Source organism: Chelmon rostratus, chromosome 5, assembly GCF_017976325.1.
Source record: "Chelmon rostratus isolate fCheRos1 chromosome 5, fCheRos1.pri, whole genome shotgun sequence".
Taxonomy (NCBI): Eukaryota; Metazoa; Chordata; class Actinopteri; order Chaetodontiformes; family Chaetodontidae; genus Chelmon; species Chelmon rostratus.
The window spans coordinates 27,639,608-27,651,553 of NC_055662.1; positions in this window are offsets into that span (position 1 = coordinate 27,639,608).

Here is an 11,946-nt window from a genome sequence, read left to right on the forward strand (position 1 = left end):
AAATAAAAATATCTAATGTTTTAGATATATTTTTAGATGTGGTCAGTGACCTTTGAGGTTTAATAATGTCTGAGGAAATGAAACAGAATGACATGAATGGAAAAGTCTAAAATACAGAAACGTGGCTTTTTAATAAAACGAGCTGTATTCACAACCCTGATATAACGCATGCAGTTACACATTCAACAGACATGGAGCAACATTAGCGTTCATTTCGTGTCGTGTTTTTGGTCGCCTGGTGAATCCAAGGCCAATATTCACCCTCCTTTTAGCTCTGTTTTTGGTCTCCACCTGCTCCTGAGGGAAGCATCGGCCTCTTAAGCTGCTAAATGCTTCTCTACACTCAGCAGCTAGCTGCTAGCTCTGTCTGCATGCTGCATGGCGCTGGGCAGGTTGTGCACACCGCGTTTTAAATGCTGTTTCCTGAAAAGTCAGGTGACAATTTACTGATTTCATCCATTGTTATTATAATAAGACAAAGAGTGTGTAGCCTTGCTAGCAGCTTTGTGAAGGACTGTACTTGAGCACAGCTGTACTTAGAGCTAAAAGCTAGTGTCAGCACGCGGACATGCTCACAATGACAAAGCTACAATGCTGATATTCAACAGGCACAGTATTTGTCATCTTCACCGTTTTGTGTGTGTTAACATGCTAAGTGCAGACGAGGCTGATGGGAATGTTTTGCAGGCACTGAGTCATACACCAGAGCACTGGGGAAATGGAAAACTGGACCTCATGAATGAAGGATGAAAAGTGAAGGAAGCATCAAGGTTAGTGCAATTATCCTGATTGGGAGATGAATTTCTGTGCCAGTTTTCCAGCAATCCATCCAATAAGCTGTTATTGAGACATTTCACAAAGAAACAAAAATGTCAGCCTCACAGTGAAAAGTTAGAGGCTCAACCAGGTTGAAAGGATTCATCTTCTGGGGAACATAAGTGTCTGTACACATTTTTAAGCAATCCATCCGACAGTTGTTGAGATATTTCAGCTTGGACCGAAGAGGTGGACCGACCAGCAGCCTTGGCAACAAATATTAACATCTTCTTTAATGATAGAAAACATAGTGTGCTTCACATTACACACTGACACATGGTTCAAGAATAAAAAGAAACCATATACATTACAATAGGACAGTGTCCACTATGGAGAGATCATTTTCAATATGCAGACTCTTGCTTTCCAAAATCAGCAGGAAAAACCACGGAGACCACCATGTTGCTGTGAAGTCCTTGAGGAAGAGGGCGATGTCCTATTCAGCAGCTTCTGTCTGGCTCTGCTGACACCAAGGTCAAAATGTGCACAACCCTGCACGGCGAAGAGGGAAAATAGCCCATCAGGCGAGCAGCGAACCAAGCGCCTGCGCCCTGGAAAGCGTCGTGCAGGAGTACAGGGTCCTCTGAGAGCAGAGGCGGCTCTGCGAGCATCTACAACACTCCCTGAGCATTCGCAGAGCACGCTCCCTCCTCCACCTGGCCTGGCCTCCTCACAGGCGGCAGCGCTTCAGACGTGTTTGCAGAAGCGTGTTTCGTCATGTCTTGTGTGCGCTCAGAAAAATGCCTATTAATGGGTGATATAATTCACTACATGTGGCACAGATTTATGTGAACTGAACCACAGCTGTCAGACGGCGTTCATGTGAGTATAATCAAAACCTTATTTTGACAGTATGTAAATTCCTGTAAAACAGTGTGTTCCTCAATATGACAGCCGACATCAGAGGCTGGAGCGGAGCTGACTGCGAGAGAAAAAAATAAAGGCAGTGGAAAGAGCTGAGTGGTCACCGTAAGAGAGTAACAGAAGAAGAATTTAGCCTTCGACTGCCAAAGCTAGTGAGTCACATCCGATCTGAGAGATTCTTGTCAGATGTGGGAGAGTGGGAGGTGTGTGTGGGCTGCAGAAATATGATATAGAAGCGCTGATCCAGCCTGCGAGCATTTTCTCTTGAACACCCAGAAATTAATCCAACCACCTTGGAAAATCCTCAAGGCTCTTCACACGAGGAATGTAATGTATTTCTAACAGACTTGTATAGGGTCTTTGTGTGTTTATGTCCATAAGAGACAGAGAGGAGACTGAGGGGAGGCCAACAATACACTGTGTGTGCCCGAGGGCTTGTGTAAGATGCACATTCACAGTTTTGTTTGAAATAACTCAATGATAATGATATCCTCTGCTTATACCCCCGCCTCTGTGCTTGCGTGTAACCTGACAGCGGCGGCTATGGCCGTTGCCTCGGAGCTTCTCTGCACTCGATGACCTTTGCAATCATTTTAAACCACGATTGCACGTGTCATATCTTAATTATCATCTTCATCTCTACCTCCCTCTTGCAGTTTCGCCGCTTTCCTGTCATTATTTTGCTAAAAAAAACTTGCTCCCTGCTCTTTTATTCCTCTCAAACCCATCCATTCACTGTCTGCGTCTGCTGCGAGGAACAGCCCTCATTTTGATCCTGGTAATGATTGGTGCCCAGCCAGGTGGCAATAATGTGCCCATTCTACTGTGTTTCCTTCCAGGGGTCAGGGGTGCTGGGTGATTAACACACAGGATGTGACCTTTAATCCACGAGCAGCTCCTCGCAGCATTAATCTCCCCCAGCCAACATTCAGCTCTGATAATGGCATGTTAATTAATGACGCTCTTTTGAGGTGGCGTCAGCCGGCACTGGAAGCTCCAAGAGCTGGTTAACACTTTGCACATGTTCTCAAGCATTCAAGTCACCTCGAGAATATCAAATACAGACATGCACGCCCCAAACTGCCCACGTGACGGACAAACGATGCTTCAGATTTCCTCCCCGGACTCAGTGCAGTCAGTGGGTGCACGTTTGAAGGTTTCATTGTTAAATCAGAGGACATGGTTTTTGTTCGTGAGGCTCATCGCTGCTGCAGTATTTCTATGTTATCTTCTACATACCAGCAGAGCCACAAATGCATGTTTTCGCAGGAAAAACGTCGACGCGTCCTCCCCTCCTGTTTCCGGGCATCTCTCTGATGAAGCAGAGCTCAGTCAAACTCATTTGCAAGCACACATGCGTGATCCACCCGAAGGACTGTCATGGTCCCGGGTTATATTTAATCAAATATTTACGTTTGCTTGTTCAGCATTCCCTGCTGATGTCAGAGGAAGAGACAACCGGCGGGGGTTTACCCGGAGTTTTGTGTACATTGGATGAGTCAGGATGATATGGAGCAGAGGCAGGGGCCCCGGCTTGTCACCGTCTGGGAACTGTGACAGGATTTATGGATCTCTGTGCCTCAGAGGGGAGGCTGCAGAGCAGTGTGTGTGTGTGTGTGTGTGTGTGTGTGATGGGGGGGTGGGTGCAGACTAATAGACATTGCCCATCCTCCGCCCTGCTTTCTTTACATTTGAGTGACTCCTTCGCATCGACCGTTTATCAGCAACAGAATTATCTAAGTTGTGCATAAAATCGATATTTATTCACCAAAATGATTTAAGATATTCCAAACATTATTGATTCAAACATGTACTATGCGATCCTACCTAATCACTATTACCTATAATAATTATTGATTATTTGGATAAAACCTTCGCAGATGTCCTTTGGCACAGCTGTGCTTTAAGCTAAGGTCACAATGACAACGTTAACATGTTTCAGCAGGTATAATCTTCACCATGTTCACCATTTTTGTTTAGCATATTAGCATGCTAGCTTTTAGAGAAGTAACAAAAAATACACAAAACACAGTTGACGCGGATGGAAACATTATTAGTTCTGCAGGAGTTTTAAGTATAAAACAAAATGTTGTACATGTTCATGTTCAAAGTTTGACCTGATGGTGGCGCTAGATGGAAAGTCAAGAGATCACCAAAGATCTTACATTTCATTCATTAATTTGGATGAATAAAATTTTAGGTTTGACGATGCGGGGCGTGATGACGTGATGATTGAAGCGTGATCAGCTCTCAGGTAATAAGGTATGAAAGCAGTGAAACTGTGATGCTGAATTGTCAGCTACAGTATACAGATGACATCAGCTGTATCGGCGGTGGCTGAACATCGTGATTTCATTTGATGACGTGAAGTTTTGTGATATTTAAGTCCAAACAGGCAGAATAACAAAGCGGCATCTCGTTTCCTGCCGCAGGCCCTGTGAGTAATGTAAAGGAAGCAGAGACATGAGATCACTGCTGCTGCAGCAGAAAGCAGGTCAGACAGGCCGTCTTCACAAAGAGCCTTTTTAAGAACAGAAGAGCAGCCCCATCAGAATAAAACTGAGGAAAACAGAATAAATGAGCTCCTTCTGAAGGAGATTTTAAACATGTCACAGATGAAAGTTCGTGTTTGAACACTTCACTGATTTTTGGATTTCTGCACGTCCAGGTACAAAAGCTGATGACTGCAGCTGAGACAAAATGTGATTTCCTCCTCCTCCTCCAGAGCCTCCTCGCTTCACCTCCCCCACAGTGGCTCCACTTCTCCCTTCAGCCTTTCCACTCGGCGGTTTGGGAGGAGCCGCTCCGTTGGCTGGTGGCCTCCCTCCATGACTTCCTGGCTGGGGAGCTGCTCTCCTCAGAGCCCAGGCCCAGTTCCCTGTTCCTGGCTGGTGTCTGGGTCTGTGGTTGAGCATCAACAGGGGAGCAGAGGTACATGAGCACACAGGTACATGTGAACTATCACATATCAAAATGGTAAATATGTTGTATTTCACTTTCTGTTGAACAACAGACTCTCATTTATAACTAGCCACTGTCTATTTGTTGGTAGAAATGACGTCTGTCGGTAGCCTCTTTGATCAAGTTTAGCTATCGAGCTACGTGATGCAAACATTAGCTCATTGGTTCTGTCTCTTTCCAGCTGACTCATTAAAAACCAGAAACCCTGTAAAGATGTGCACAACTTGTTTATGTATATCAATAACTTTATAATCATATTTCTTTATGTTCCAAATCAAAATATTTGTACACATGTTCTGTATGTGTGTTGCATGAAGACGCTATATAATATACATATATATGTACATTTCATTGTACAGCCCTGTGCTGTTGTTGGGAAAGATGAAGAAAAGACGCCACCGTCCGTCCATCAGTCAGTGTCTTTACTGCAAGGCCTGTGATGCTGCAGAGGATGAGGATGAAGAGGAGGACACAGCAAAAAATATTCACCTGAACAAATCAATTAGCTGGATTTTTTATGTACTCTCACAGTTTAGCTGTTGGGGTAGAAGATAATTCCTCTAATTACCAACTCAATCTGTGTTTTCTCCTGCAGCCTCACAGACCACCACCGCCGGGATGAAGAAAATAACCGGAATATTTCTTTTCCTTGTCAGAAATCAGCCAGTTCAACTGTCAGATGAAGAGTGAGACTCCACAAGGCTTTTCAGCCTCTTTTAGCTCATCATGTTGAGCATCAGAGCATCTGATTATTTTTATAATTTATCTATTAATTTTTGTCTATAAAATGTCATAAAATTGTGAAAAATGCCCCAAGACGATGAGTTCAACACCCAAAGACCCAAAGATATTCAGTTTCTAATGATATAAACCAGAGAAAACTTGGAATATTTGCATGATCAAGGTCTTTAATGATCAATTGATTATCACAATTGTTGCAGATTCATTTTCTCTTGATCAATTTATGGATTAATCAGTTGATTAACAATGTTTTTACGTATGCGGGTGAAAGATTGTGGACTGTGAGATGATGCTGGAGCATCTGGGTGAAAACCCCACACAGACACCAAAGTCCACATAGAAACGCTCTGATAATAATAAAGAGTTTAAGAGCACCAATAAGTCACAGTGGGTCACCCCTCCCCCTCCTCGTCTTCTGCCTCCCCGCCCCCCCTTCTTTACTTTCAGCCCCATCCAACATTTAAGACGAGAGAAGAGGCCCCCGGCCAGATACTGGACCCCATCGCCTCATGACATAGCAGCACTTGTGCATGTGTGTGTGTGCGTGTGATTTATGTGTCTTGTCCAGACTCAGTGGGAGCTGGGAGACCAGCCTCCCCAGCATCCCCCACTCGCCCAACAAAGCTCTCTGAAAATGTGCGTGAGAGGTTTGGGGGAGGTTCCCCTGAGAGGCAAATAGAATTAAGGAGTGAAACTGCTGCAGCCCCTCAGCTGACAGCAGGGGAACACACCCAAGCCTGAGAGTGATCGCTCCACGCACACATGCACACCTTTCCTCCTCATACCTGCACGTCTTTACACTCCACCAACACGTAAACTGAGAGAGGAGCGTCAGTCTGCCTGCTGGGTTAGACTAAACATCCTGAGAATCAACCTTTTCCACTGAAACACTTGCTAAGTATTATACCTCTGAATACACTGGCTGGCAAAAGAAATGCAAACACACACACACACACACACACACCATCAGGACTTCCTTTGGCATTAATCTCACACATTTATTCTGGTCAGTCGACTCGCAGGCTGGAATCCACCAGGACATCTCATGTTGCATATCAACACTTCCATTTGTGCAGCGCGAGGCTTAAGTAGGTTAGCGGCAGGCGCGCACACTCCACTTTCGTCTCCGTGCCCTCCAGGCAGTAAACGATTCTGTCAGGGAGGCTCCCGCTCGTTATCGACCTGCTCGCAGGCTGGAAGTTGCGGGCACCGCGGCGGCCCCCCGCACGAAGCAGCGCCGCCTCTGCCGCACAGCAGCAGGACGGTATGGATCACATATAATGCCGTGCACAGAAACACGGTCGAACCCCGCAGGGCCTCTGCAGTGAAGAGCATTGATTCAAATATACGGTAGCACACAGGAATTTACAGTGCGAGCTGCAGGCGTGGGGGTGTAATGGTCAGCATTGCTCGTAATTAGTGGTTAATGTAGCACAGTAATTAAACAAGACTGTATGTGAGGCTGCACTTAGTCAAAGCAGCGCTAACATGCTGAAGTTTAGCAGGTATAACGTGACCCTGCGCACCATCTTAGTTCAGCGTGCTAACATGCTAACTTTTGATAATTAGCACTAACTGCAGGATGCAGCAGAGGCCGACGGGACTGTCAGGTTTGTAGGTTTGATCACGAACCAAAGCACATTCAAAAGTTAGATGAAGCATTGATTGATCAGCAAAGTTGTTTCAATTCATCGTGGATCAAATTTCATGTTTTTCTGTTTAATAGTCGCTGCAGGAAGAATCACCATGAATGTGTTGAGCCAATAAATCAAGCAGATGATGAGACACGTGAAAACCTGAGCCTGCTGGTTGCAGGGTCCATCCAGCAGTTATCAAAATGAAGCGGCTGAAGCTGCACCACACCTGGCCTGGGACACGCTGACTGTGTGTGCATGCCTCTCAGGTGTTCTGAAGCAGGAATGCGTTTGGATAGTTTGCATGTCTGAATCCTCGGGGCCGGCAGCTGTCCAGGGGGCTGAGGTGGGATTTGTGAATGCGGTTAGACCAGAATAACAACACTCAGATTAACGATGCCTGTTCCTCTGCATTGCTCTGACTCGACGGTGTATTCCACGAGTATTTGTGGCTGGAAAGTGTGTATCTGGAGTGTGTGTGTGTGTGTACTGTATGTACTGTAAGTGAGGCCTCTCACAGACATTCACACTGCGAGGAGCGTTCAGGTGCTTTATGGAGAGAAGGCAGCTGGCTTGTATGATCCATGTGTTGCACCTGAGATGTCTGACCCCCTCCTCCCCCTCAGGCATACATGTGACCGTGAATCCATTATCTCCCACCAGCCCACCACCACCTCATCTCACACACATGTTTCCCATCATGCTCTGGACATTCCAGGCGTTGCCCGGCATTCCACAAAAAAAGATCTGCCAGATAGAACAAAGATGAAGGCAAGAGGAAACCGGCTCGGGCGTCTCTGTTTGTGTGCAGCAGGTAATGTGATAAAGCTAATGGCATTAGGTGCGCTTGTTTGTAGATCTGTGCTGGACATCTACAGCCGGCGTGAGCCTCGTTCAAGCTGCCGCTCTGCAGGTTGGAAAATCCTGGAAGAGCTCAGCGAAGCCCAGATGTTCATAACACGAGCAGCTGAGTGTGTATTCAAATAAATGGAAATGAAGACGCTGGCGGGATGCAGAGAGGCGTAAACACGATGCGTCTCTGCCGGCCAAAACCTGCAGGTCCACCGCGGCTCATCAGCTGGACTCGGACTCTCTCAACAAGCATTTTGTGCAGGCGTTCATTGCCCCCAGAGGATGAATCTGACTTTTCCTCAAGTGCTTTTAAGCAAATGTTAGTATGCTAACATGCTAATCTAAGGTAGCAGACATGGTAAGCATTACACTTGCTAAACTTCAGCATGTTAGCATCGTCATTGTGATCATGTTAGCATGCCTGTGCGTCTGCGGACCACCAGATTATACAAACAGAAACTGTTTGGACACAGTTAGGTTACTTTTTTTTAATGTTTCACATTAAAAGCATTGGCATTTCCCTTTTAACATTTTAGTATATTGGCACATTTCATTTTCATTGGCATGTTTTATTCTGTCGGTACATTTCACTATGTATATTTTATTCTGCTTGTATATTTTATTCTGCTTGTATATTTTATTCTGCTTGCACATTTCACTTCCATATTTTATTGTTTATTGTTTAGTATATTTTGTTGCCTTAGTATATTTTCATTTTGGTATATTTTTAATTGCTTTACGAATATTTTTATTGCATGTTGGTTTATTTTATTTTATTGTAGTTATCTTAATTTTATTTTTTCTAATCTTCTTATCTTTCTTACCATCTGTTCCTAACATGGGGGTTGCAATGAAAATTTCATTGACATGCTCAATGACAATAAAGACTCTTGAATCTTGAATCAAATTAAGCCCTGGTGTTTAAAGCAGGCTCGTGTAACCATATCGATCAATGTTCAGAAATCAATAGACTGACGAGATTCGCTGTTAAAACTCATCCATCCTGTGGGACGACACGTCGGCCCCCTTTCGTCTCACTTTTGATTTATGCATAACAGTTGAAAGACTTTCGGCTTTTTAAAACATTATTTCTTATTATAACTCAGATTTTTCAAACCCTTTTTAGCGATTTTACTGAAAATCTGACTGAATCTCTGGACGTCGGTTCATGCTTTGCACTTTAAACTTCTATATGTTTATCTATATTTCTGTATGTCCACCCCATATTTCCACTTTTTTGCTAGTGTTATATCAGCCCCCCATAATGTGACCATAACAAGGTAACAAGCAATAAGCAGTTGTGACTCGTGAACTGCAGCCATATTTTTATCAAACGCATGCTGACCTGAGCAGATGCAGGTGAGCTGGAGGCTCACCTTTAATAACCCTGAACATGTACTCTGCCTGTAGTCAGACAAGTTAGAGTAACGCTGAAGCACTTCCTCATTTCCTCCAGACGTCATGCAAGGAGCAGAAGGCTTTTAACACAATGTACATCATGAGACGACCAGAGGAGGAGGAGGAGGAGGAGGAGGAGGAGGCTGCAGAGCCATCAGCGGGGGCGGATCAGGACAAGATCAATGGGAGTGACAGGGAGTGCAGGAGGCAGCAGGAGATTCAAAGTAGGCCAATAAATAACATCCTAGTGAGACAGCAACTGCCTCCTGCTCAGTCATCGCCGCCCCCTTCCACCCCCGATCCCCCCGGCCGACTGGGCCCCCTTGATTGCTGGCCTCCGAGGGGGGGTGGAGGCCCCCAGCTGCACAATACACCTCTCATACGGGGCCCTCACTCACCTCTTGCCTCCATTTGTTGGACATTCGTCTTTCAGCATGTGTGTGAGTTTGTTTTGGGGGTGGGGGCTTTGAGGAAAGATGGAAGAGTGTGCGTGTGTGTGTGTGGTGAGTGGGGGTCCTCCATGTTTTTTACATCTTCTCCCCTACACTCACCCATCCCCCTAAACATTGTTCTATATTCTGACTTGCCCCCCATTGCAGACCACCAGGCTGTAGGCTGTGGTTCCACTGAGGGAGTCGCTGGTTTGAACATTAGACGCTTTGGTTTCTGCTCGATAGCAGCTGAGAAGAAGAAGAGGAAGAAGGAGAAGAAGAAGAAGAAGAAGAAGAGGAAGAGAAGGAGTGTCGTCTCTGCAGCTCTGCCTGACGCAGCCTGTGCAAATATCCCTTTAATGAGTCTTCTTCTTCTTTATGAGGTCTGAAAAAGACCCGAATGATGTCATCAGGGCTGCTTCAGGTATGGCTTCACAGTTAGCATGTTAGCAGTGAGGCTAAAAATGAATGTATGGCCATATCAATCTGTTGCCAGGTCGTTCATGGTCCACAGAGGATGAATCTGGACAACTATTGGCTGGATTGTCATGAAATGAGCTGCTGATGTCAATGTTCCCGTCAGGACGACTTCAGACTTCATGACCAAACAGCTGCAAAACTAATCAGATTCCCATCATTCTCAGCGGTTCTTCGTCTTGCATATCAGCAAATGTTAGCATGCTAGCATGCTAGGTTGAGATGGTTAACACGGCAAGCATTATGCCCGGTGAACATCAGCGTGTTAGCTTGTCCTCTGTTACGCATGGAGCAGAGTTTTAGCGTCTAATGAAAGGTGCTGATGAGTTGCATTATGGGAAATGTAGGATCCGGTGTTTTTCAGGCTTGATAAGGCAAGATAGGGACTGAAATGAAGAAAATCTTGGCCTCAGCTGCTTCGATGGTCATCCTTGTTTCAAGTGACAGATCACATTCCACAGGTGAACAGGTGGATTGGTAACAGGTGATAGCATCGTGATTGAAAGGCTCAGCGGTTCACAGCGAGGATGGAGCGAGGTCCAACACTTATATGTTGGAAAAAGATGTTTTTATTCACGCAGCCTCTCGTCTTCTTTAGACGGTTACACAGGAAGTGAAGCCTGAGACTAGAACACATCATGAGTGATGAAGAGGAAATTATGATTTATGCTCCAACGTAGGATTGTGGATGCGTTTAATTACAGCGGATGACTGGATTTGGTGTGCACCTGGAAGAGAGAGACCGTCGCCCAGCAGTGCAGTTCAGGTTGGGAGGCTTGGCCGTCTTCCCTCGCCTCAGTGCAGAGTCTCTAAATATTTCACAAAGCACACACAGCGCTCGTAGGACACGCAGATGCCGGGATGAGGGGCGAGGGGCCGACGTGTCGAGGCCGGCGCTGGCGGGCAGAGCGGGACCAGGACTCAGGGTGAAGACAGAGACCCTCTTTGTGGTTCGCAGCCACGCGCTTACATGACTGTCGTACCACAAGACGTTCGCGTGGACGGTGAGAGCAGTGGAGCGCAGTGAGCTGACAGGAGCAGACAGAGAGGAGGAGGCGAGCAGGGAGGAAGGAGAGGAGGAGTGGGAGGTGGGAGCAGAGTGGCAGACTTCCACTGTACATCTCAGTGGTACGTTTTCAAAGTGCCGAATGACACTTCTTATCACCACGTCGAGGGAAGTGGAGCGTGGCAGCTCCTGTGCTCTCTCGCCCCATCTTGCATGCAGAGCAATTACCACTGGCACACACCCCCACCTCCACCACCACCTCCAGCACCAACACCACCACCATCCTCCTGCAATTCAGTGAAATCAGCCAGCAGACCTGTGACTCATCAGTTAGAGTAATAGGCCTGTCCTGCACTCGCCTCAGGAGTCTCGATGCTTGTGGGAGGCTTAAGGAGCAAAGGGAGATGACTAAACAGAGCAAAGTCGTCTCATTACGGGGGGGTGGGGGTGGGGGGGGGCGCAAGAGAAATCATCTCACCTTTTCATTAGCATGAATCACAAAGGCAGCATCGTTCAGAAGCTGCCGCAGCCGTTTTCTGGCACCTGCACTGACGATGCTGCAGCTCTGCAGGAGCGACTGAGGGTTGAACACGTTGCTCAAGGGCACATCGGCAGCCTGTTTTACCCCCCCCCCCCATGCTAAACAACTGTTTATTCAGCATGACGTATTTAATTAAAGAGAAACCGAACTCAGGCGTGTCTGAAAAAGCTGTACTGGCGGTGTGTGCTACATAAGCCATTGTTCCAGCAGCCCTGTGATTTGCAC